We start from the raw sequence: 25,008 nt of genomic DNA, 5'->3' as shown, positions 1-25,008 counted from the left end.
TGTTAGAGGATTTCTTCATAAATAGCAGTAGAAATAATCTAACATATCAAGAGTTTCAATTTTAGTCACATATGACTGCATATAAAAGCTGAACAGTATCTTCTAATTTTCAAATGTTCTTATATTCTTATTTTCCTTTTCTCAATCTAAATTTTGCTTATCATTCTTTTACCATTAGATCTGCCAGTTTTATCTATTATGCTTTTTATAAAGACTCAATTCTCAATCCCCACTCCTTTTCTCTTACTTTTAATTTATGATTTTATCCTTTTTATTTCCTTCCATGCATTTTTCTATCTACTTAACCCATCAGAACAAACATCAAATGGTCAATAGGCATGTTATTAGAGGACCATTGAAGGAAGACATGAAAAAGAAATATTTTAGTAAAGGCCAGAAATTTTTCAAATATGAGAACAATTATAAACCCACAATATCAAGAATATCACTAACCACTGAGCAGAATAACCATTAAGAAAACTACACCAGTAAGGCACAGTGTTTTGCTCTTGAAATCCCAAAAACTGGGGTGGCTGAGGCAGGAGGATCACAAGTTCAAGAGCAGCAACTTAGCAAGGCCCAAAGCAACTTAGAAGACCCTACCTCAAAAATTTTTTTAAAAAATAATTAAAAGAAAGAAAGCAACAAAGCATATCATAATCAAAATTAAACCAATGATAAAGAAAAGCCTAAAAAGTAGGCTGAGAAAACCGACCCATAGGTACAGAGGAAGATAAGGATGACAGCAGACTTCTCATAAGAAGCAATGCAAGTTACAGGATAATGGAGCAACATCTTTCAACTAGAGGAAGGAAATGCCACTGAGAACCCTGTACCCAGGGGGGGAAATTTTCAAAAACAAAGTTGAAATAAAAACTTTCCCAGGCACATGAGAGCTGAGAGAATACATTACTAACAGAACAATATAAGAAATGTTCAGAAAAGTTCTTCAGGCTGAAAAATAATTATAATAGATGAAAATCTGAATCTACACAAATCAATGAAAAGCACCAGAAACAGTGATATACAACAACAACTATAAAGGACTGTGCTACATTTTTCAAGTCTTTTCATAAGACAATAAATTTTTAAAAGCAGAACTGATAGTAATGTGTATACATGGAAGAAAAATATATGAAAATAATAGTACAAAAGCCAGGAGGGAAAAATAAATGGTATATTACACACATTAGCATCAGTTCTGCTTTAAAAATTTATATGTTTTATTTTCCACCACGTATTTGATTATTTCTTTTTATCCCATTCTCTTTTTCTCTACTGTCTTACTACTTTGACCTTGTTTGCTTGCTTGTTTCTTGGTAGATTCTTTGGTAGATTCTATTGCACCATATATCTCCAACTTATCATGGTGTCCCTTTAAGTAATACACCACTTCGTGTATGGAATTTATGGCATACATGGTGGCTACTTAGAAGGCTAAGGCAGGAGGATTTCATCTCCAAAAGAAAGAGAGAAAGATAGATGGTGGTAAAATAAGGAAATAAAACAAACAACAGATTGGGGGGAATCAGAAAACAAAGAGCAAGATTGGTAGAGCTCAACCCAACCACATCATTAATCATGTTAACTGTAAATTATTTAAACTCTCCAATTAAAAGGAAGAAATTTTTAGACTGGATAGCATTCTGTCTATAAGAAACCCACTTTGAACATAAAGACAAACACAGTAGAATCCGGATATGTACTTCAATACTGTTTGTTGTTTTTGTCCCTCTAACTGTGAGATGCTGGGAACCGACAGGGACATTAATAGTTCACAGGCTAGAGATCCTGCCACTGAACTGAAGATTCTCTGACATTATTCCAACTCAAAGAAGTGAAGACACAAAAGCCCCAAACCAACAAGGACCCAAGGAGGAACAACCAGGGAAGGAACTGGGCTTCCATCCCTTGGCATCTACTCACAACATCAAAAACGGACAGAAGTTCCACAACAAATAGGTAATTACACACAAAGGGACACACCTAACAAAAGAGGAAGGGGAACCCACCTAAACAGATGCACAAGTCCAAGAGCTCTGAAGACCTGAGAAAACTGGCAGACAAATCTCCTCCTAAAATCCACATCCCCCAACAAAAGACCCACAGACAGTAAGGGGGATAAAAGCCCAGAGAAAGATTATAAAACACAGATTATTACGTTCGATGAACTAAAATGTTCACTGAACTAAAAGATATAAGGAAGGAATTAAGAGAGCAATTACAGGAGAGGAAAGACCACTCCAGTAAAGAACTAGAAATGGTGAAAAGAAACCAAGCAGAACTCCTAGAAATGAAAGAAACAATCAAATTAAAAACTCACTTGAAGGTATCACTAACAGATTAGAAAGCACAGTAAATAGAACCTCAGCCCTTGAAGACAGAACTTTAGGCCTTGAAGATAGGGTACATGATCTTGAGTACACAGAATGTAATAACTGGGGAAAAAATTATTGAACATGAGCAGAATATGCAGGAACTCTGGGACAACATTAAAAGAACAAACCTGAGAGTCATTGGGACAGAAGAGAACATGGAAATACAAACTAAAGGCATAGAGAACGTTTAAATGAGATACTTACAGAAAACTTTTTCTATATCAGAAATAAGATAGACAACCACTTGAATCTAATGTATGAAATATGATACGTCAAGAGTTCTGTAATGTTTTGAACAACCAATTAAAAAAAAAAAAAGATAGACAACCACACACAGCAGGCTTACAGGACCCCAAATAGTCAAAAGAGAAGCTTGTCAAGATATATCATAATCAAAATGTCTAACAGAGAAAATAAGGAAAGAATATTAAAAGCTGCAAGAGAAAAAAGAGGGATAGCTGGGCCAAATGGTGGTTCCATTCCTAGTTTTCCAAGTTCTTCATACTGCTCTCCATATTGGCTGCACCATTTTGCAGTCCCACCAGCAGTATATGAGTGTGCCTTTTTCCCCACATCCTTGCCAACACCTATTGTTGTTTGTCTTCATAATAGCTGCCGTTCTGACTGGAGTGAGGGGAAATCTTAAAGTAGTTTTGATTTGCACTTCTCTAATTGCTAGCGATGATGAACATTTTTCATATATTTGTTGGTTGATTATATATCCTCTTCTGAGAAGTGTCTGTTCAGGTTCTTGGCCCATTTATTGATTGGGTTTTTTTTTTTTTTTTTTTGGTGCTTAGCTTTTTGAGTTCTTTAGAGTGCTGCTCTATCTGATGTGTGAGGGGTAAAGATTTGCCCCCAAGATGTAGGCTCTCTAGTCACCTCAAAGATAATTTCTTTTGCTGAGAAGAAACTTTTTAGTTTGAGTTAATCCCATTTATTGATACTTGATTTTAATTCTTGTGCTATAGGAGTCTTACTAAGGAAGTTGGGGCCTAATCCCACATGATTAAGATTAGGGCCTACTTTTTCTTCTATTAGACAAAGGATCTCTAGTTTAATTTCTAGGTCCTTGATCCACTTTGAGTTGAGTTTTGTGCATGGCGAGAGACAGGGGTTTAATTTCATTTTGTTACATATGGATTTCCAGTTTTTTCCAAGCACCATTTGTTGAAAAGGCTACCTTTTCTCCAATGCATGTTTTTGGCACCTTTGTCTAATATAAGATAATTGTAATTTTGTGGGTTAGTCTGTGTGTCCTCTATTCTGTACCATTGGTCTACAAGTCTGTTTTGGTGCCAATATCATGCCATTTTTATTACTATTGCTCTGTATTATAGTTTAAGGTCTGGTATAGTGATGCCACCTGCTTCACTCTTCCTGCTAAGGATTGCTTTAGCTATTCTGGGTCTCTTAGTTTTCCAGATGAATTTCATGATTGCTTTTTCTATTTCTATGAGGAATGCCACTGGGATTTTGATCAGAATTGCATTAAATCTGTATATGCTTTTGGTAGTATGGTCATTTTGATAATATTAATTCTGCTTATCTAAGAGCAAGGTAGATCTTTGCATCTCCTAAGGTCTTCTTTGATTTCTTTCTTTAAGGTTCTGTAGTTTTCATTGTATAGATCTTTCACCTCTTTCATTAAGTTGATTCCCAAGTATATTTTTTTTGAGGCTACTGTAAATGGGTAGTTTTCCTCATTTCCCTTTCAGAGGACTTGTCACTGATATACAGAAATGCCTTTGATTTATGGATATTGATTTTATATCCTGCTACTTTGCTGAATTCACTTACTAGTTCTAGAATTTTACTGGTGGAACTTTTTGGGTCTTCTAGGTCAGCAAACAGTGCTAATTTAAGTTCTTCTTTTCCTATGCATATCCCTTTAATTTCTTTCATCTAATTGCTCTGGCCAGTGTTCCAGGAACTATGTCAGATAGAAGTGGTGAAAGAGGGCATCCCTGTCTTGTTCCAGTTTTTAGAGGGAATGCCTTCAATTTTTCTCCATTTAGAATGACGTTGGCTTAGTGTAGACAGTCTTTACGATGTTGAGACATGTTCCTGTTATCCATAATTTTTCTAGTGTTTTGAACATGAAGGGGTGCTGTATTTTGTCAAATGTTTTTTCTGCATCTATTGAGATGATCATATGATTCTTATCTTTGAGTCTATTATTGTGATGAATTACATTTATTGATTTCCATGTGTTGAACCAAACTTGCATCCCTGGGATGAACCCCACTTGATCGTGGTGCACTATCTTTTTGATATGTTTCTGTATTTGATTTGCCAGAATTTTATTGATAATTTTTGCATCTATGTTCATTATAGATATTGGTCTGAAGTTTTCTTTCTTTGGTGTGTCTTTGCCTGGTTTTGGAATCAGGGTGATACTGGCCTCACAGAATGAGTCTGGAAGTGCTCCCTCTTTTTTTATTTCCTGAAATAAATTGAAGAGTGTGGTATTAGTTCTTCTTTAAAGGTCTTGTAGAACTCGGCTGTGTATCCATCTGGTCTTGGGCTTTTCTTGGCTGGTAGGCTTCTGATGGTGTCTTCTATTTCATCACTTGAAATTGATCTGTTTAAGTTTATATATCATCCTGATTCAATTTGGGCAAATCATATGACTTAAGAAATTTGTTGATGCCTTCAATATCTTCTATTTTATTGGAGTACAAATTTTCAAAGCAATTTCTAATTACCCTCTGTATTTCTGTAGTGTCTGTTGTGATATTACCTTTTTCATCACGTATGTTAGTGATTTGAGTTTTCTCCTTCTCTTCGTTAGCATGGCTAAGGGTTTGTCAATTTTATTTATTTTTTTCAAAGAACCAAATTTTTATTTTGTCAATTTTTTCAATTGTTTCTTTTGTTTCAACTTCATTGATTTCAGCTCTAATTTTAATTATCTCCTGCCTTCTGCTGCTTTTGGTATTTATTTGTTCTTTTTTTCTAGGGCTTTGAGATGTTCTATTAGGTCATTTATTTGTTGACTTTTTCTTCTTTTAAGGAATGAGCTCCATGCAATGAACGTTCCTCTTAGAACTGCTTTTATAGTGTCCCAGAGATTGATATGTTGTGTCTATGTTTTCATTTACCTCTAAGAATTTTTTAATCTCCTCCTTGATGTCTTTTGCAACCTATTGTTCATTCAGTAGCATACTGTTTAGTCTCCAAGTGTTTGAGTAATTTTTATTTTTTATTTTGTCATTGATTTCTAATTTCATTCCATTATGATCTGATAAAATACAGGGTAGTATCTCTACTTTTTTGTATTTGTTAAGAGTTGCTTTGTGGCATATTATATGGTCTATTTTAGAGAAAGATCCGTGTGCTGCTGAGAAGAAAATGTATTTGCTTGATGAAGGATGAAATATTAAAAACAGCATACTACAGGGACACAGCCACATCAATGGTATAGTAGCACAATTCACAATTCTAAACCGTGGAACCAACCTAGATGCCCTTCAGTAGATAAATGGATTAAAAATGTGGCATTATATACAATGGAATATTACTCAGCAATAAAAGAGATTAAAACCATGGCATTTCAGGTAAAAGGATGAAGTCAGAGAAGACAATGCTAAGTGAAGTTAGCCAATCCCCCCCCCCTCCGCTAAAAAAAACAATGACGAATGTTTTCTCTGATACAAGGAGACTGATTCATAGTGGGACAGGGAGGGAGAGTATAGAAGGAATAGACCAACTCTAGATAGGAGACAGAAGTAGAAGGGGAAGGGAGGGAGCCAGGGGTTAGAAATGATGGTGGAATGTGATGAACATCTTTATCCAAAGTACATGCATAAAGACACAAATTGTTGTGAATATACTTTATATACAACCAGAGATATGAAAAAAATGTGCTCCACATGTGTACTATGAATTGTAGCATTCCGCTGTCATATATTTTAAAAAATCAATTAAAAAATCAAAAAAATAAAATAAAAGCTGCAAGAGAAAAACATCAGATCACATTTACAGGCAAACCAGCAGGCTCACTTCTGATTTCTCAGCTCAGACCCTAAAATCAAGAAGGGCTTAGGGATATTCCAAGGCCTAAAAGAAAACAACCACCAGCCAAGGTTACTATACCCAGCAAAGCTCAGGTTCAAATTCGAGGAGAAAAATAAAAACTTTCCATGACAAGAATAGACTAAAAGAATTCATGAGCACCAAGCCAGCACTACAAACAATACTCAACAATAAACTGCACACAGAGGAACTAAAAAACAATTCCCAAAGCTCACAAACAGAGGAAGTTCAACAGAAGAATAAGCCACTAAATGAGAATCCAGACAGGATAAAATATAGCAAAAAAACCCAAAATGGCAGGAAACCACAAACACATACCCATAAAAATACTGAATGTTAATGGTCTCATCTCAACTCTCCAATTAAAAAATACAAATTAGCAGAATGGATCAAAAAACAAGGTCCAACTATATGCTGTTTACAAGAGACTCATAGGCAAAGACATCCACAGGATGAAGGTAAAAGGATGGCAAAAAAAATAGCCAAGAAAATAAGCAGGAGTAGCTATTCTCATATCTGGCAAAGGAGAATTCAAGCAAAATTAATCAGAAGAGAGAAATAAGGCCCCCACATCCTACTAAAGGGAACATTCCAACAAGAAGATTCAATAGTAAACATTTATGCTCCAAATGTCAATGCACTGCATTACATGGAAAAAAATACTTTATGACATTAAATCCCACATGGACACCAACACAATAATACTGGGTGATTTCAATATACCCTTATCACCAATAAACAGGTTACCTAAATAACACTTTAAATCAAGTGGACCTAACAGACATCTACAGAATATTCCACCACAAAACAGCATTCCCCTTCTCAGCTGTTCATGGGATTTTTTCAAAAATAGATCATATTCTAGGCCACAAAGCAAATTTTAGCAAATACAAAATTGATATGATCCTATGTATCTTATCTATGCTAATGGAATGAAGCTAGAAATCAAGAGCAAGAAAAATAATGGAAACCACATAAACACATGGAGATTGAACAATACTCTCTTAAATGAAGAATGGATCAAAGAAGAAATGACAAATCAAGAAATTCTTAGAAACAAAGGAGAACAGAGATACAACATATCAAACTCTCTGGAACAGCATGAAAGCAGTTCTAAGAGAAAAATTTATAGCACTGAATGCCTCCTACATTAAAAATTAGCCTAAATAAATAAGCTTGTTGTCCCACCTCAAGACCTTAGAAAAATAAGATCTAACCCCCAAAGCATTAGAAGATAGGAAATAATTAAGATCAGAGCCAAAAATCAATGAAATTGAGCATACGAAAAAAATACACAGGATCAATCAATAAAGAGTTCATTCCTTGAAAAAATAAATAAGATTGACAAACCCTTTGTTGAGAGCCACAACCAAGTCAAGATGGCACCTGGCATTTTGCCAGAAGGAGTGTTTGGGAAGTAACGCCAGTGAGCCATTAAGATGATGATAATTAAGTTAAGCTGTGTATAATTATTATTATCATTATAGATAATGACTGATTGCTGTAACTGGATGATGCTAAATTGAAACAATCTGTGTATTCAGTTGTGTATATAAACCTCTGCTGTCTGGCAATAAGGTGGCTCCTGCTACCTCAGGTGCCCGCTACTTTTGAGTTCTCGCGGAGTTCCTGTTGAGTTCCCGTTGAGTTCTCGAGGAGTTCCTGTTGAGTATCCGTGGAGTTCCCGTTGAGTTCTGGCAATAAAGTAGTTCCTGTTTGAACCTACAAGTGGCTCGTGACCTCCCGGTTATTTGTGCCCAGCCAGACGGTGGCAACCCTTAGTCAAACTAATCTTAAGAGAGGACCCAAATCAACAAGATCAGATATGAAAAAGGAGATATCACCACAGAACCTTCTGAAATCCAAAGAACTGTTCATACCCATTTTGAAAATTTGTAGTTCAATAAACTAGAAAATTTGGAAGATATTAACAAATTTCTAGACACAAATGACCTGCCCTAATTGAATCAGGAAAATTTAGAAAACATAAACAGACCAATATTGAGTAATGAAATTGAAACAGCAATAAAGCCTTCTAAAAAGGAAAAGCCCGGGACCTGATGGATTCTCAGCTGAGTTCTAACAGACCTTTACTGAAGAACTAACACCAGTCTTTCTCAAATTATTCCATGAAATTGAAAGGGTGGAAACACTCCCAAATACATTTTATGAAGCCAGCATAACCCTGATACCAAAACCAGACAAAGACACGCCAAGGAAAGAAAACTACAGACCAATATCCCTGATGAACATAGATTTAAAAAATCCTTAAAAAAATTAGCAAACTACATTAAAAATACATCAAAAAGATAATACACCATGATCAAATGGGTTTATTCTAAGGTTGGTTCCACATACACAAATCAATAAATGTCATTCACCACTTAGAATTAAGGACTTAAATCATATGATTATCTCAACAAATGCAGAAAAGGCCTTTATATAAAATCCAGCACCCATTCATGTTAAAAATGCTGGAGAAGCTAGGGATCAAAGGAACTTACCTCAATATTGTAAAGGCCATTTATGACAAACCCAAAGCCAACATCATACTAAATGGAGAAAAACTAAAAGCATTTCCTTTAAAATCAGGAACAAGACAAGACTGTCCACTCTCAGCACTCCTATTCAATATAGTCCTCGCAGCCAGAGCAATCAAGCAACAAAAGGAAATCAAAAGGATACAAATAGAAAACGAAGTCAAACTATCTCTGTTAGCCTTCAATATGATTCTATATCTAGAAGGCCCAGAAAGCTCCACCAGAAGACTTCTAGAGCTTATAGGTAAGTTTAATAAAAGTAGCAGGATACAAGATTAACACCCATAAGTCAACAGATTTCCTATATGCTAACAGTGATTCAGATCAGGAAGAAATCAGAAAAACCATCCCATTCACAACAACCTCAAAAAGAAAAAAGAAAACCTTGGGAATTAATCTAACCAAGGAGGTAAAAGAGCTCTACAATGAAAATTACAGAACACTGAAGAAAGAAGTTGAGGAAGACCTTAGAAAATGGAAAGAGCTCCCATGGTCTTGGATAGTCATAATCAACACTGCCAAAATAACCTATACCACCAAAAGCAATATACAGATTCAAGGAAATACCCATCAAAATACCAATGACATTCTTCACAGAAGTAGAAAAAAAAAATTCTCTTAAATTCATTTGGAAGAATAAGAGATCCAGAATAGCCAAAGCAACACTACGCAAGAAAAGTGAGGCAGAAGGCATCCCAATACCTGATCGGAAATGATTCTACAGAACTGTAAACAACAATATTATTATTGGCATCAAAACAGACACACAGACCAATGGTACAGAACAAAAGACACAGAGACAAATCCATGTACCTATACTATCACTCTGATATTTGACACAGGAACCAAAAATATATCTTGGAGAAAAGACAGCCTTGTTAACAAAGGGTGCTAGGAAATGGGATAGCTCTACGTAGACAACTGAAAGAATCAGACCCCCCTCTCTCTCACCCTGCACAAAACTCAAACTGCAATGGAGGAAAGACTTAGGAATTAGACCAGAAACATTATAACTGCTAGAAGAAAAAAACGGGTCAATGCTCCATCATATAGGTGCTGGCACCGACTTCCTTAACAAGACCCTGGAAGTGCAAGAAATAAGACCAAGAGTCAGTAAGTGGGTGCCGTGAAACCAGACGCTTCTGCACAGCAAAGGAGCCGACTGCGAGCCTGGAGAGGACAGCTACAGAACCAGAAAATCCTGGGTGCCTGCTGCTCAGACAGGAGATTGGTATCCAAAATACACAAAGAACTCAATGTCAAAACAAGCAAACAAAATCAAATAACCCAATCAATAAATGGGCAAAAGAACAGAAACTTCTCAAAAGAAGAAACACAACAGCCAACAAATATTTTTAAAAAAAATGTTCAACATCTCTAGCAATCAGGGAAAGGCATCTCACTCCAGTCAGTATGGCAATGAACAAGAATGTGAAAAAGAAATGCTGGCAAGACTGTGGGGGAAGGCATACCTGTGCGTTGTTGGTGGGGCTGCAGACCAGTAAGTGCAGTCACTCTGGAAAGCAGTATGGAGAGTCCCCAAAAAGCTAGGGATGGAACCACCAAAGAACCCAGCTATCCCACTCCTTAGTATTTTCCCAAAAGATCTAAAACCAACATTGAACAGCAACACAGCTCATTGATGTTTACAGAAGCACAATTCACAGTAGCTAAATTACGGAATCAACCCAGATGCCTGTCAACAGATGAACAGATTAAGAAATCGGATTTTTCCCTCAGCCATAAAAATGGAATGAAATTATGGCATCTGCTGGTAAATGGATGCATATGAAGAATATCATGCTGAGCAAAATTAGCCAAACTCAGAAACTCAAAGATCTAAAGTTTTCTGTTGTACGTGGAAGCTATAGTGAAATAAAGGAAAGGGGGAGGGAAGGGTAAGATGACAAAAACCAATCGAATACCAATTAATAGATGAACGAAAGGAAGTCTGGCAGAATAGAGGAAGAAGAATGGGAGAGGGAAGGTCGGAGGGAAAGAAGAGGATCACGAACTGAAATCAGTTTCCATGTGAGTATGAATTTGTCAGAATGAAACCGACTACTGTATAACTACAAATCTCTGATTAAGAAAGAATGAGAAAGACAAAAGAAAAAAATAAATTTCAATTCCTATCTCTCAATAATTGAAAGAATGGATAGACATAAAATTAATAAAAGCACAGGAAACTTGAATAAATACTATCAATCATTGGGGCCAAGTTGACATTTGTAGAACTGTCAACCGCAACAACAGCAGAACATACTTTCTTTTCAAGTGTTCCTGGAACATCCACCAAAGCATCCCAGTCCAGCCTGGGGTCAGTGAACCAGAGCTCACAGGCCAGGTCCAGTATCAATCTGTGTAGGGTCTAAGAATTAAAAACAGTTTTTATATTTTTAAGGGTAAAATACATAATAATATGAAAAAGGGATCATATGTGACTCACAAAGCCAAAAATATTTACTCTCAGGCCCTTTCAAAAAAAAAAAAAAGTTGGCTTTCCTTATTCTAGGATATGTTCTTTCATCACATGGAATTTAATAAATTAATAACAGAAAAATATTTAGAAAATCCCCAAATATATGAAAAAATCATACACTGAAATATATCAAGATCAAAGAAGATATCATACAAGAAACTAGACAGTATTATGAATGGAGTTTAAAATTATAAAAAACATGATAGAATTTGAGAAATACAGTTAATGCAGAGTTTAGAGGGAAATTCATAGCATTAAATGCTAATGTCAGAAAAGAAGTGAGGTCTCAACTTGATGATCAAAACATTCACCTTAAAAAGCCAGAATGAGCCAGGTATGGTGGTGCATATTTGTGATTCCAGTGACTCAGGAGGCCGAGGCAGGAGGATTGCAAGTTCCAGCCTGGCCTGGATCACTTAGCAAAACCTTGTGTCAAAATTGAAATAAAAAGGGCTACAAATGTAGCTTAGTGATAGAGTATCCCTGGGTTCAATCCCTAGTACCACAAGAACAAATGAAACGAAGAAAAAGAAAACCCTATCATTGAAAACCTGTAATAAGTAAAAATAAAAGAGAGAAAAATCAATAAAACCAAAAGCTGGTTCTTAGAGAAGATCAATAAAATTGATAAAAAACAGTAGGCAGCCTGAAGAGGAAAACAAGACAGATGACATTTGTCTTCATTTCAAATGGAGTTAGAGAGAGGATATCCCACATACCTTACAGACATTAAAAAGACAATAAGAGAATATTACGAACAACTTTATGACCAGGAATCTTCAAAAATATATTAAATGGAAAATTGCTTGACACGCACAAATTACCACGGCTCATTTAAGAATGAAAATCTGGATAGCACAGTATCTATTTTAAAAATCAAACTATTGTTAAAAATCTTCCCAAATCCAGGCTTAGAGAGCTTCACTGGTGAATTCCTCAAACACTTAAAGAAGAAATAATACTAATTTTACACTAAATCTTTTTTTTTCCCTCTACACTAAATCTTGAGAAAACAGAAAAGGAACACCTCTCAATTCATTATGTAAGATCAATATTACTCTAATATAAAAACTAGACAAAGACATTATAAGAAAGAAAACCACAGACCAATCAATACTTCTCACATTATGAACACATGTTATGAACACACATAACATTTCTTAACAAAATTTTAGTAAACTTAAAAGAAATACAAAAAGAGAACAACATATTATGTGCACATGATATTTATTCCAGAAATGCAAGCCTTAGATTAACATTGAAATATGAATCAGTATAGTTCATCATTGTAAAAGTTAAAAAAGATAAACCATTTGATCATCCAAATAGATGTAGATAAAGCATTTGACAAAATTCAACATCCATGTATGATTAAAATTCTCTGGAAGGGTACTTCCTGTTATAAAGTAGCTACAAATTAACCTTCAAGCAACACCATACTTAAGCAGTCAGACACTGACTTTTGTTTTCAAATCTGGTACATGGTGAAGAGGTCTGATTTTGCCTCTTGTGGTCAATACTGTACTACTAAATGCTCTAGCTGGTGTAGTAAGACAAGAAAAAGAAATAAAAAGGCATACAGGCTGGAAAGGAAGAAATAAAAGCATTTTTACTCACAGAAAAATATTACTTTGTAGAAAATTGTAAGAAATTTTTTAAAAGTGCTGAGAATAAGTGAGTTTAATAAGGATGCAGAATACCAAGTTGATATGCAGAAATCAACTTTATTTCTATAAACAAGAATGAAGTAAAAATAAACATCATTTGTAATAGCATCAAAAATATTAAATGCCTAGGGATAAACCTGACAAACAATCTGTATGAGTTGTACACTAAAAACCAAAAGACTGCTAAGAGAAATTAAACAGGACTTAAATAAATGAAGAGCTATACCATATTCATGGATCAGATCACCCCAAATTGTTAAGCTGTCAAATATCTATAAATTCACCCACACATTTAATACAGCCTCATTCAAAATCCCAGCAGGCTTTTTTTTTTTTTGTAGAAATTGGCAAGGTTGTTTGCAAATTTATATTAAAATTCAAAAGACCCAGAACAATCAAAAGTACTTTAAAAAATACAAAAGAATTTGCCCTACAACACACATGTATATACATGACCAACTGATTTTTTCAATTTGTTAAAGTAGTCCATGAAGAAAAGATAATCAGTAAAGAAAGGGTGCTGCAATTAGACCACAAATGACAAAAGTGACCCTTGATCCATATGTCATACTATATATAAAATAAACTTGAAATAAGTCATTGTCATAAACTTAAGAGTAAGGCCATAAACCTTCTAGAAGGATTAGAAGGAAAAATCTTGACTGTGAGTTTGTAAAGATTTCTCAAATATAATTAGCTACAAAAGAAAAAAAAATAGTAAACTGGATATCAAACTTTAAAACATTTGCTTTTTTTTTTTTAAGAGAGAGAGAGAGAGAATTTTTTAATATTTATTTTTCAGTTTCTGGCGGACACAACATCTTTATTTTTTTTTTATGTGGTGCTGAGGATCGAACCCAGCGCCCCGCGCATGCCAGGCGAGTGTGCTACCGCTTGAGCCACATCCCCAGCCCAAAAATGTTTGTTTTTTAAACATACTGTTAAGAAAATGAAAAGGCAAACTATCGACTGGGAGAACATATTTGCAAAATATACATCCAAAAGATTTGTTCTTAAAATACACAGAACCTTTCCGAATGAATAATTAGACAACCCAATAAAAAACAGGCCAAAAAAATTTGGATACAACACCAAAGAACATATGCTAATAGCAAAAGAGTTTAATAGTATTAATTATTCAAGAAACACAAACTACACTCATAAACACATACCTACTGGCCTGGCCCCATGAAGAAAGACCAGGTCAAGTTGGCAAGGATGTAGAAGAAGTGAAACTCTAAATGGGGGGCTGTAATGTGATGCAACCCCCTGGAGATAGTCCGGCAGTTGCTTTAAAAGTTAGACCTGGGTCTGCCATATGATCCGGTCATTCCACTTCCTGTAATGAATGCTCATAGCAGCTTTATTTCCAGCCCAGCCTGGGAGCAGCCCAGGTAAACCAGAATGCCATAAAACCTTACTGAAGGATAAATAAATAAAACAAACCAGGTTCATAGATGGGAAAGCTTGATATTATAAACATGTTGATTCCTCTCAGATCAACTTGCTAATTCAGTGCAACTGCACTGAGAATCAAAACATAATGTTTTGTACAACTGGACAAGTCGAACCTGAAGTTCTTTTAGGAAATATGGGATAATAACCAAACATTTATTAAAAAGAAAAAAAGGAAGGAAATAGCTGTATCAGACATGCTATAAAAACATTATGCTAGGGGCTGGGGCTTATTGATAGAGCTCTTGCCTGGCATGTGTAAGGCACTGGGTTCAACCCTCAGCACCAATTAGATAGATAGATAGATAGATAGATAGACAGACAGACAGACAGACAGACAGACAAGGGTCCATCTACAACTAAAAATACATATATTTTAAAAATATGCTAACTGAAAGGAGCCCCCCAAAAGGGTCTCAATACATGATTCAATTTATATGAAATATCCAGAGTAGGTAGCTCTCTGCAGACTGCAGAGTAGGAGTGGCCATGGTGGTGGTGGGGGGGCAGCTTCTTATTGGGTAGAGGGCTTCCTACCAGGGAAAAAGAAATGTTCTGAGATTGGATAGAAACAGTGATTGCACAACCCTGAATGGATTCAATGCCACCGAACTGTTCACTTTAAAATGGTTAATTTTATGTTATGGGCAATTTCACCTCAATTTTTAGAAAATCAAGAAATTGCTAACTTTGAAAAAAAGTGCTATGAACTTTCAATAATTGAAACTGTATACTACAATAGAATAGGTTCAATAGGCTACTATAGAATAGGTTCAATAGATGAAGGCAACAGAGTATGGCTGAGAAATAACGTGAAAAATGCAGCTCTATGGGGCCCAAGCACATGCCACACGGCAAAAGATTCTTCACTGTGGTCACCAGACTGCATTCTAACAGGGAAGCCTGCAGGCCTGAGGTCATAAGCAAGATGCCGTGACGTCATCTTAATGCAGGATTTGGGTTAAGCACTAAAGCTCAGCTGTTGGTATGATCTGATGGAACCTGAGAGTTTCCAGGGCCCCTGCGGGCAGGCCTGCTGCAGTGTAGCTGCTGTGACTCCCACTGGCTGCTGTGGGTCCCATCCCTGGCCTGCACAGCATCTCTGCAGACCCTCAGGGTCAGCCCACACCCAGGCAGACCTGTTAGGGAGAATAGGCCTCTGAAGGAGGCTACTTCCTTATGACTACTTCCCTGTGGCTCAAGTGCAGGTCTCAGCCTGAGGGCCTCACCCACAGGGAACAGAAGCTGCTGGATTTCGCCTCAGGGATGGGAAGTGAGCTTTGGGTGGAGCTAAAGCACAAACCTGAGCTTGCAGGGCCTTGGACAGGACTAGGCAGCCCTGCATCCCACAGGGAAAGGAGGTGCTCAGAAGAGGGTACCCTGGGGGTGAGGAGGGGTTAGGGTCCACCTGAGGCTTGACTCCAAGACACAGACAGGGCTGGGCGGTAAAAGACACATCAAAAAAACAGATGAGAGGAGAGCCGCAAATACACACAATGTCTTCATTACCCTGGGACAGACAGATATCTCTTAGTTCCCTTAAGTTTTTTAAAGCTTTTGTATTAAAATAATTTCAGATTTAGGGATAAGTTACAAAAATAATGTGAAAATTGCCTAAAATCCTAACATTTTACCCCATTTACTTTCCCCTTCTTTCCTATGTGTTACACATGCACACATTTATGTGACGTGTGATCTGTACAGTTTTTCCGCATGTTAATTCATGTGCTGTGTCCTTCTCAGGAGGAGGTGACAGCTGTTCTTCTCATATGGTGGCGCTGACTCGGATCACTCATTTATGAGGGTCTGCTTGGTTTCATGAAGAAAGTCCATGAAGAAAGTTCTGTTATTAATCCCACTGCAGAGACACTACAAGGTGAAGTGACCTGACCAGGGTACAGAGCCAAGGGGCAGAGCCAAGATCCAAACGCAGACAGGCTGCCAGAGCCTAGGCTTTTGACAACTAAACTACACAGCCCCCCAGGTAGGAAAAGGACTTAAAGATCTTCCCTACAGGAGAGACCACATGGTGATCTTGACACTCAAGGACAGCTCTTCTCCCAAATCCTCCATGTCAGCTGCAGCTGCTCCTGCCAATGTGCTCCACCCTCCCACAAACAACTTTCAACACTGCAAATGCAAACCACAAAAAACAAGAACGGTGGCCCAAAGCACCTGCAGTTTTGAGGACTTTAGGGAGTAGCTGGTGAGCATTTTGTAAGCAGACGCTAGCATACTTCCTGCTTTTGTGCAGAACAGCAAGGCTGAAACAAATGCTTTGAAAAGACTTCCGACAGGCTTAGAAATGAGCAGATTCTGGTTAACCCTGAATTAACATAAAATTAAAGCAAGCCAATACTTGTACTTCTAGGAGTATGGGGTGGGTATACTTTCCCCTATTTCTCTTACTGCTTAGAACTAAAACCCCTGGAATTATAGAAAACAAACAGAAGACTCTCAAAGGTGAGAAAAGGCACACCTGCTGGGACCTCAGGACCCAAGGAACACCACAGTGGTGAGCTCCCGGGGCTTATTCTGGCCTCTTGTATCCCAGACTGGGAGCTAAAGATACCAGCAACCTAGAAACGGCAACAGACACAGACCAAAAGATAAAACCAGGGGCTGAGGTGGTGGCTCAGTGGCAGAGAGCGTCTGCCTCGCACCTATGAGGCCCTGGGTTGGATCCTCAGCACCACATAAAAGTAAATAAATAAAATAAAGGTATTGTGTCCATTTACAACTAAAACAAAAATTAAAAAAAAAAAAGATAAAAACAAAAAGACCCAACAACAGCCTGCTCTTTCCATTCTAAGGCAGCGAAGCAAACAGAAGACTTTAGGGAACAACTACTCTGGCAAGACATAAGGCCCTGCCCCACTCACACCTCTAAGGAGCCCAGACTTCCAGGAGGTGTCAGAGGAGGCCCCGTAAAGAGGGATGGCTTTCATCCCCACTGGGCAGTAAGGAGCACCCCTCCCCTTTCCAGCTCCAGTGGGTGATACTGATACTGACCAAGGCTACATTCCAGCCCCAAACAGGCAACAGAGGCCCAAGGGGAGCTGCAATGAGCAGCTCCTACCAGGGAGGTCAATGCAGAGGCCAGGGCAGCTAGAACTCCCGCCTCCACCCAGTAGTAACAGGGAGCCCTGCCTCCTTGGGTGTCAATGATGTCCAGCAAGGAAACTGGACTTCTACCCCTACTTGGCAATAAAGAGGTGGCACCTCCCACCTTTTCCAACCACAGCAGTGTCACAAGATGGCTAGCTAAGCCAGACATGGTAGTGCATGCCTATTGGAGAGGCCAAGGCAGCAGGATCGCAAATTAGGGGTCAACCTGGGGAGCTTAATGAGACTCTGTCTCAAAATAAAATTTAAAAAGCTAGGTGTGTAACTCAGCGGTAGAGTGTTTACCTAGCATGCACAAGGCCCTGGGTTCAATATTGAGTATCACAAAAAGAAAAAAAAAAAGTATAAAAGAAACATCTAGCTAAGAGAAAAGATTTTTTAAAGATCCAGTCTTACAACATAATACCCTAAATGTCCAGGTTTCAATAAAAAATTTATCTGTCATATCAAAAAGCAGAAAGATATCAGATTGAATAAACCATGGCAATCAGATGCCAAACCAGGAATACAGAGACATTAAAATTACCTGGAAAATTTTTATTTTTTTAAGCATAAAACAATGTAAGCATAAAAATGCTCCCTGAGCCAATTATAAACACACTTAATTAAAAAGAGTCTCAGCAAATACATGGTGTATGGTCCATTTTCTGTTGCTAATAATAAAATGCCATAGACTTGGTAAGTGTTAATGAAAAGAGATTCACTTTGACTCATGGTTCTGCAGGTCAAAGGTTGGGAGGCCACAGCTGGTTATGACCTTCTTGCTGGCCGGGTCCTGGGTGGTGCGAGGCCAGCACAAGGAGGCCATGTGTGCACCTCTCTGGCCTCTCCCTCTTCTTACCAGGCTGTGAGTCACCTGTGGCTCTGTCCTAATGACCTTATCTGACCCTAGTCCCCTCCCAAAGGCCCCACCTCCGAACACCACAGTCAGAACCACCTCTACTCTCAATGTCTCCTGACGGGAATTGAAGTTCAATACATGAAGCCCTGGGGGACACACTCAGACCACATCCAAACAGCACTCAAAATATAAAGAACCAAACTGGAACCTCAGAATGGAAAAAAATACACGCACTGAAAGGAACTCAGTGTTTGGGCTCCGCAGAAGGGGACAGAAGATGACAGATAGTGAGCTAGAGACAGAGCGGGCACCACCCACACCAAGAGCAGAGAGAAGAGAGACTGCACAGAGCCCACAGTCCTCAGGCACCTGCAGAACACGACAAAAGCGCTGTCATCAGAATTAAAAGAGGGGAGATGCTGAGGACTGAACCTGAAGAAATCAGGACTAAAAACTTCAACTTGGCAAAAAGCATGAACCTACAGAGTCATAAAATTAAGAAAATCCCAAATAGGATAAACCAACCCAAATCCACACATTCTAGTCAAACTCCTGAGATGAAGGAAGAATTTTGGAAGTAGTGAAAAAGAAATGGCACCTTACTTACAGGGGAAGAGCAATTCAGATTACAAGACTTCTCATTAGAGATCACAGGGGCCACAGGAAGCCACATCATTTTTTAAGCACTAAAAATCATCAGCTTGGAATCCTCTAAGCAAAGAAATTTCCTTCAGGAGTTAAGGGGAAATGAAGACATTTTCAGATTAAAAAAAAAAACCACACATGGTAAGCAAAAATATGTGAAATAAAGAAGATCTTCTTCCTCTTGTGTTTTCTAAATTAGGATTGATGGTGGAAGCAAAAGTCATAACATTATGTGATTGGTTCTAAATGTATCTATAGGAAATATTCAGGATAATTACATTTGTCAATGAGGGAAGGTAAAAGGACATACAACAAAGTAAGAATTCTACATTTCATCTGAACTGTTAAAATGACAATAGTGGTAGATTGTTATAAAAACGGCAGACAGACCGACACAAACACACGTGCACATACACACACAATATAAAATATGGAATCACCACTAAAAAAATTATGCAAACAAATTCCAAAATGGAATTCTAACAAATGTCTAACTAACCCATAAGAAGGCAAGAAACAGAAAACAAAGACAAGAATGAACAGTGAAAAAAAATGGTATTCTTAAGCCCTAACATATCAATAACCACAATAAGTGTAAATGGTCTAGAACACCAATTAAAAGACAAAATATTAGCAAAGAAAATTTAGCAACTGACCAAGTGGGATTGATTCTAGGGATAGAATCAATCAATTGTTAAAAAAACAAAACAAAACAAGGAATATAGCCTACATGTTAACAGAAAAAGGACAAAATCACATGATCACATCAATTGATGCATTAAAAACACTTGACAAAATTTAATATCTATTGGTGATAAAATTTCTCAGAAAATCAGGAATAGAAAGGAACTTTTACAACTTGATAAAAAGTATCCACGAAAACTCAGTAGGTAATATTATACTTAATAGTGAAAACTGCTTTCCCCTTATAATCAGTAGCTACTACTCTTAGACAACGTCATGTTAGAAGTTCTAACATTTGCAATAAGACAAGAAAAGGAAATAAAAGGCATACAGATGGGAAAGGAATAAAGAATGTCAAGGTAGAAAATCCCACGGAATCCACAAAAATAACTGGACCTAATAAGTTAGTTCAGTAAGATCACAGGATCAAGAAAACCATATGAAAATTAACTGTATTTCTACATAATAGCAACAAATACTTTCAAATTTAAAGGACAATTCCATTTACACTCACTCAAAATAAAAAAATACAGTACATACATTTAAATCTACCAAAACATATAGAGAGCTTGTTGGCTAAAAACTGTAAAATGTTGGTGAAAGAAATCAAAGAAGAACTAAATAAACATTCATGAATAGAAGACTCTTCTCAAATTGATAAACAGATTTCACATTAAGGTCCATCAAAATCCCAAAAAAATATTTGTTAATAGACAAAATTATCCTAATATTTATATGGGCAGACAACTTGAATAGCTAAAGCAATTCTGAAAAAGAAGAATAAAGCAGAAGGAATTATTCCATCCAATTTCAGGACTTATTATATAGCTGCAATAATCAATACTGTATGGTAGTGGCAGAGGAACAGATACATAGAAGAGAACAAAATATATAACCACATAATACGTTCAACTGCTTTTTAACTAAGGTTCAAAAGGAAAGTTGCTCAGTTCCTTTACACATTTATTGATTGGGTTATTTGGGGGTTTTTTTGTTTGTTTGTTTGTTTTGTTTTGTTTTTTTTGGTGTTAAGATTTTTTTAGTTCTTTATATATCCCAGAGATTAGTGCTCTATCAGATGTGTGAGGGGTAAAAATTTGTCCCCAAGATGTAGGCTCTCTATTCACCTCACAGATTATTTCTTTTGCTGAGAAGAAACTTTTTAGTTTGAATCCATTCCATTTATTGATTCTTGATTTTAATTCTGGTGCTCTGGGAGTCTTATTAAGAAAGTTGGGGCCTAATCCAACATGATGGAGATTTGGGTCTACTTTTTCTTCTATTAGACACAGTGTCTCTGGTTTAATTCCTAGGTCCTTGATCCACTTTGAGTTGAGCTTTGTGCATGGTGAGAGATAGGGGGTTAATTTCATTTTGTTGCATATGGATTTCCAGTTTTCCCAGCACATTTGTTGAAGACGCTTTCTTTTCTTCAATGTACATTTTGGCACCTTCGTCTAATATAGGATAACTGCAAATATGTGGGTTAGTCTCTGTGTCTTCTATTCTGTACCACTGCTCTACAAGTCTATTTTGGTGCCAATACCATCTGTTTTTGTTACTATTGCTCTGTAGTATAGTTTAAAGTCTGGTATAGTGATGCCTCCTGCTTCACTTTTCTTGCTAAGGATTGTTTAAGCTATTCTGGGTCTCTTATTTTTCCAGATGAATTTCATGACTGCTTTTTCTATTTCTATGAGGAATGGAACTCAACAGACACTTCTCAGAAGAAGGTATACAATCAACCAACAAACACGTGAAAAAATGTTCAACATCTCTAGCAATTAGAGAAATGCAAATCAAAACTACTCTAAGATTTCATCTCACTCCAGTCAGAATAGTAGCTATTTAGAATACAAACAAGAATAAGTGTTGGTGAGGATATGAGGGAAAAGACCCACTTATACATTGCTGGTGGGACTGCAAATTGGTGCAGCCAATACGGAAAACAGTATGGAGAATCCTTGGAAAACAGGGAATGGAACCACCATTTGACCCAGCTATCCTACTCCTCAGTCTATACCCAAAGGAGTTAAAAACAGCATACTACAAGGACACAGCCACATCAATGTTTATAGCAGCACAATTCACAATAGCTAAACTGTGGAATCAATCTCGATAGATGCCCTTCAGTAGATGAATGGATAAAGAAAATCTGGTATATACACACAATGGAATATTACTCAGCATTAAAAGAGAATAAAATCATGGCATTTGCAGGTAAATGGATGGAGTTGAAGAATATAATGCTAAGTGAAGTTAGCCAATCCCAAAAAACCAAATGCTGAATATTTTCTGTGATTTAAGGATGCTGATTCATAATGTGGTTGGATGGGGGCATGGGGGTAGGAAAATAGGGCAAACGGAGGGAGGGGAAGAGAGGGGGCACGGGGATAGGAAAGACAGTGGAATGAGATGGTGTCATTACCCTAAGTACACATATGTAGACACAAATGGTGTGACTCTACTTTGTGTATAACCAGAGATGTGAAAAATTGGGCTTTTATATGTAATATGAACTGTAATGCATTCTACTGTCATATATAACAAATTAGAATTTAAAACAAAAAGGAAAATTGCCTTTCTCATACATGGTCCTTCCAAAGGTATTTAAAAGGAAGCAATAAAAAAATCATGTAAAATATGGATCACAGGCTTAGATGTTAAATGTAAAATTATGAAACCTATAGAAAAAAATAGGAGAAAATCTACAGGAACATACAAATGGCAAAGAAGCTTATAAAAAGAATATAATTAGCTGCCAGGAAAACACAAATTAAAACTAAATGAGTTATTGATACCTGTCAGAAAGGCAGAAATACACACACACATACACACACACACACACACACACATATATATATATATATATATTGTCTATATATATTGACAAAAACAAATGCTGGAAAGATATGGAGAAACTGTACCACTTGTACTTTATAGCCACATGGGCAAGTAGTTTATCATTTAAAAAAAAAAAGAAACTAAACATGCAACTATCATATTATCTAGCAAATGTACTCCTGAACAGTTTATTCCAGAGGAATAAAAACTTAGGTTCATACCAAAGCCTGTAAATGGGTATTTACAGTAACTTTATTGATAATAGCTTCAAACTAGAAACAACCAAGATGTCTTTCAGTGGGAGAATGGTCAAACTAATTATGGTTCATATGTACTAGGGAATAGCTTTATCAATAAAAAGGAACCAACTACTGATACATGCAATAGATTCTCTGGATGACTCTTCAGAGAATTATTCAGAGGTTTTGAGAAACTGCTAATAATCCCAAAAGGTATAATTCTATTTATATAACATTTCTGAAATGACCAAAGGATAGAGAGATTAGTGATGATCAGGTTACAGAGGAGGTGGGGATGGGAGTATAGTGTGGCACTAAAGGGGCAACATGAGGGATCCTTTGGGTGATGGGAACCATATTATGGGTTTTTTCCATGTTCCCTATGATGCTTCGATGCCTTGGGGCTTTGCAGACCCAGGGAGGGACCAGCTCTTCCCATCAGCTCATCCGTCCCTAGAGGCAGTTAGGGACTTGCTATTGCCTGTCCTGTTGGGTGCCTTTGACCTATAAGCCAACCAATCCTAGGTCTAAACTCCCATCAGCCTCCTGCAGCCTCCTGCATCAGGCCCCTGCAGTCCTGGACCCTCTCTTCTGCCTGTGTCAGCTTGGGGCGGACACCTGACACTAGGGACCACCCTTGCAGCCCAGAGCCCACCAAACTTATCCAATCTCGACAGCCCTGGGTTGGCGGGCCCTCCTGCCTTGCCTGTCCCAGGCAAACCGCCACAGAGGCTCTTGCCCCTGCTCTCCTGGTTTCCTCTGCCTCTGCCCCACACTGGTGCTTCTCCGCGTGACCTGGCATGTCCACTCTGGAACCGAGTAAGGAACTAGCTCCCTGATCTATCGGCCACACCACACCTGAGGAAAATCAAAATCCTGGGCATCTTTTAGGACAGAAATATTCTATGTCTTGACTGCACGACGTCAATGGCCCGGCTGTAATACTGCACTAGAGTCAGCGAGATGTCCCCACCGGGGGAAAGCCTACACAGGACAACTCTGCACTACTCCTTAAGGGGCACAGAAGTCTACCAGTGGCTCAAAATTAAAAGCTGAATTTTTTAAAAAGAGAAGTTAAACCAACTCCTCTTCTCTTCCTTCAATTATTTGAGGCCTTGTTGTTATAAGCCTTTCTAAATAGTGAATAGGACACGGGGACCCTTTGCTGTTCCCCACCAGGCCCGGCACTCACCCAGCTGTGAGTCCTCAGTGGGAACTCAGGCCTCTGTTCCACTCTGGTGCAGGGGAGGGAAGCCTGGAGGAGGCAGGCCGGCTCCTCCACAAGCAGGCAGAGGAACCCGGTTTCTGAGGGAACAGTCAAGAGGTCGGGCAGCACGCTGGCTCCCCTGGACACTGGCACTGTGCTGAGGGGGCATGGGACTCCACCCAGGGGGGCTCGTCCCTGGGGACAAGCTCAGTGGGACCAGGGGGACCAAGGAGGGGAAACATGGGACAGTTAACAGCGGGTTGCTAATTCAGGCCACAGGAAACAAAGGCCAAGGGCGGTCGTGAAACCACTTTCCGTGTTTTCAGTAAATCTCGGTCTAATGTATTTTCTATCAAAACAAAAAGGAGGAACACCTGGTGCCTTTTATCAAAACAAGCTCTAGTTCTGAAAATAAACCAATCTGGGAGGCGGGACTCATGTCCTGGCTACTTCTGTAGCGAGGCTGGCCCTGGCCAACGGCTCTCAGAGCCACAGGAACAAGCTGCTGCCCCTGGTTCTGCCACCTGCTGCTGGAGACAGGAGGGCGGCAGCCTGAGGCTCTGGCCACGAGGAACAGGGGGGTTTTCCTGCCCCGCCCATGGCCCCCCACCAGCTTCAGCTTTCCAGAGACCATGTGACAGCGGTGACCAGCGCACACATTTTCCACTGACAGCTATCATATGCTTTTAACAAGATACTGCCACTGTCCTCCTGAGCTCTTCAGGATTTTTTAATTCCTTGAGCACCACATGAAACACAAGCCGCTCGGAGCCTGTTTCAACAGGGAGTGGTTGTGTGTTTTATTTTGTTTTTCTTTGCCTACTTTGGTAAGAGAAAACCAGGCCTTCCTTGGCAGGTTAGG

The 25,008-nt window shown here is 38.1% G+C and overlaps 1 protein-coding gene across 6 annotated transcripts in view; it reads right to left on the bottom strand.

Moving 5' to 3' along the window:
- Nucleotides 1-25,008, bottom strand: part of Mvb12b (multivesicular body subunit 12B) — a 165,941-nt gene that overhangs the window by 122,778 nt on the left and 18,155 nt on the right. The window contains exon 1 of one of the 6 annotated variants that reach the window (XM_058581768.1): nt 24,132-24,731. The exons of the other annotated variants lie outside the window; for them this stretch is intronic. The gene's annotated coding sequence lies outside the window, so the exon portion shown is untranslated. Of the gene's footprint in view, nt 1-24,131; nt 24,732-25,008 lie in introns of those variants that run through there. 6 annotated transcript variants of the gene reach the window in all.

This window comes from Marmota monax, unplaced genomic scaffold, assembly GCF_021218885.2.
Source record: "Marmota monax isolate L192 unplaced genomic scaffold, Marmota_monax_Labrador192_F-V1.1 WCK01_AAM20220418_F8-fsc00020, whole genome shotgun sequence".
Lineage (NCBI taxonomy): Eukaryota > Metazoa > Chordata > Mammalia > Rodentia > Sciuridae > Marmota > Marmota monax.
The sequence above is the reverse complement of the archived record's forward strand: the minus strand, read 5'-3'. Positions and strand labels throughout refer to the sequence as shown.